Source organism: Rhipicephalus microplus, chromosome X (genome assembly GCF_043290135.1).
Source record: "Rhipicephalus microplus isolate Deutch F79 chromosome X, USDA_Rmic, whole genome shotgun sequence".
Taxonomy (NCBI): Eukaryota; Metazoa; Arthropoda; class Arachnida; order Ixodida; family Ixodidae; genus Rhipicephalus; species Rhipicephalus microplus.
The window spans coordinates 57,318,257-57,320,617 of record NC_134710.1 but is presented as its reverse complement, the minus strand read 5'-3'; the positions used below and the strand labels follow the sequence as shown (position 1 = coordinate 57,320,617).

General features: G+C 46.3%; 1 non-coding gene across 1 annotated transcript; it reads left to right on the top strand.

The window, feature by feature from the left end:
• Positions 1 to 804: 804 nt before the first annotated feature.
• TRNAT-CGU (transfer RNA threonine (anticodon CGU)) lies at positions 805 to 877 on the top strand. Its single transcript has one exon. It is a non-coding gene; the product is annotated as a tRNA-Thr (tRNA).
• Positions 878 to 2,361: the final 1,484 nt, after the last annotated feature.

Genomic DNA, 2,361 nt, shown 5'->3' with positions numbered 1-2,361 from the left:
TGTCGGCAATATACTCTCGCTTGGAAGAACGTCAAGCGACTCCAGAAATTCGCTGAGCTATTGAATAGAATGTGGTTATAGTACAGCGTACATTGAGTCAAAAGTGTGAGATGAAATTTACCGAAAGACCAATATAAGTGATTTAAGTGATTTGTGTACGTGTCTTCCTCCTCGCCTGGTCCGTTGTTTTCACTGGCGCTAAATTACAGCGAATATGGACTGACTACAGCCCAAAAGTACGCCGTGATTGAAGTGTGCAGCAGTCACGTTGCTGCCTATATTGAAAAAAAAAAAAGGGGGGGGGGGTCAATGTTTACTTGCACGGGTGCCTTTAAAGCTGTCCAGAGAGTGTTCACTTCCTTACTCGCAACCTATTGCTGAGACACGAAGTCTTGCAGCGTTCCAAGGCATTCCACAGTGTCTTCGTGGGTTATAGAATTCGAATCTGCCTCTTCCAGCACTGCAGAGTGTGAAACTTCGCTGAACCGACTTCAAAGATGAGCCCGGGTCCGCTGATCAAGTTCACCCAACTCGAAAAACAGCCGGACATATATATATATATATATATATATATATATATATATGTTTAGGTTGTATAAGAGGGACAATTAATCAGCTGCCCGCTCATATTAAGTTCACGTGCTACGTGACGCCAAACATGCGCATAAGAGTGTTTTCACACTCGTTGTTTGGCTTATAGATGGCGCTGACTGTCGCTCCTACTTCTAAATTCACAGATAAACCCCAAAAAGTGGATGGAGGGAGGGCCGCTGTGATAGCTCAGACAATAAAGGAAAAAACAAAGCTGTGATAGCTCAGTGGTTAGAGCATCGAACGCGTAATTCGAAGGTCGTAGGTTCGATTCCTGCTCACAGTTGGTAATTTTTTCATCCACTTTTCTTTCTTCTTATTTACATTCCATTGATTTTAATAACTTCCCCTGTACATTCCTTGGCATTACTGTCTGTTATACCTCATTAATATTGTGTTAAAAACACGGAAAAACGAGCCCTTAGGTATACACTTCTTTCCCTTATATATATATATATATATATATATATATATATATATATATATATATATATATATATATATATAATCTGAAACATAACTCTAGCGACGTTCGTGAAAGTGAGTATAGGTTACTGTATTATGCCACGGTATCCGGCCCACTTGCCAAGCGAGCTCAATTTGATCGAGAGTCTTTCATCGTCGTGTGCATAAAGATCTCAACGTCATCCTGACGGCGGAAGCTTGAGCTGATAATTTATAAACAAACGGGGCGTTTGACTTCCTCGCTATGACATCCAGCCAGCCATACGACGGCGCGGTGGCAATAAAGCCGGCGGAGCTCCATGTCGGCGTTTAATTAGTCATTATCTCCGGCGTCGCTAGGAAACAAGTGTCTTCTTTCCAGGAAACAGTGAGCGGGAACAGTGCCAATATTGGCTTCGTTCTCTCTTTTCTCTTAGTGTGTATTGTTGTTGTATTTTTCTTGTGTGTGTTCGTCCTTCCCGTTTTTATCATTTTCACTGGCTGCTCTTTGCAGGGCCTTTCTTTTTTCTGCCCGAGGACGGCGAGCATTTGCTAGCGGCCATCTGTCGCAATTAGGTCCGGAAGGTGCAACAGCTCTGGCCCCATCTGGCGTCCCCAGCGAGCCCGCCCGACCTCTCCTTCCGCCTTCTCAGAAGGCTGCACGATGCGCCCTTCGCTTTTCCCTGTGTCAAGCTTATTTATTACGGGCCTTTTGTCTTTTCTTCTAAGCCGCAGGAAGCACTGTTTTCGACCTTGTCCTCAAACCTGTCACGAAACGTTTCTGGAAGGACCAAAACCATTTTTCGCAGGTTCCAGAATGTGCCTGAGGGGACAGTGTCGTCGCACAGCGGAACTCATTCGTGTGGCGCACTTCGCTGGTTTTCCTGTGTACGCTGTGGCCGCTGCCGCCCCGCCGCGGTGGTCTAGTGGCTAAGGTACTCGGCTGCTGACCCGCAGGTCGCGGGTTCGAATCCCGGCTGCGGCAGCTGCATTTCCGATGGAGGCGGAAATGTTGTAGGCCCGTGTGCTCAGATTTGGGTGCACGTTAAAGAACCCCAGGTGGCCGAAATTTCTGGAGCCCTCCACTACGGCGTCTCTCATAATCATATGGTGGTTTTGGGACGTTAAACGCCACAAATCAATCAAATCAATCAACGCTGTGGCCGCTGCCGGCTCGCACTCAGTGATGCAGCGGAGCTCCGATGGTTGTTGCAGATAGACGCGTGTCATGGGAGCGTTTGTTTACGTCGAGGCTCACACTATCTGTACTCGTTTCCACCATCACTACTGTTTTGGAAAGTTTTTTTTTTTGCTTATTTTTGTCCC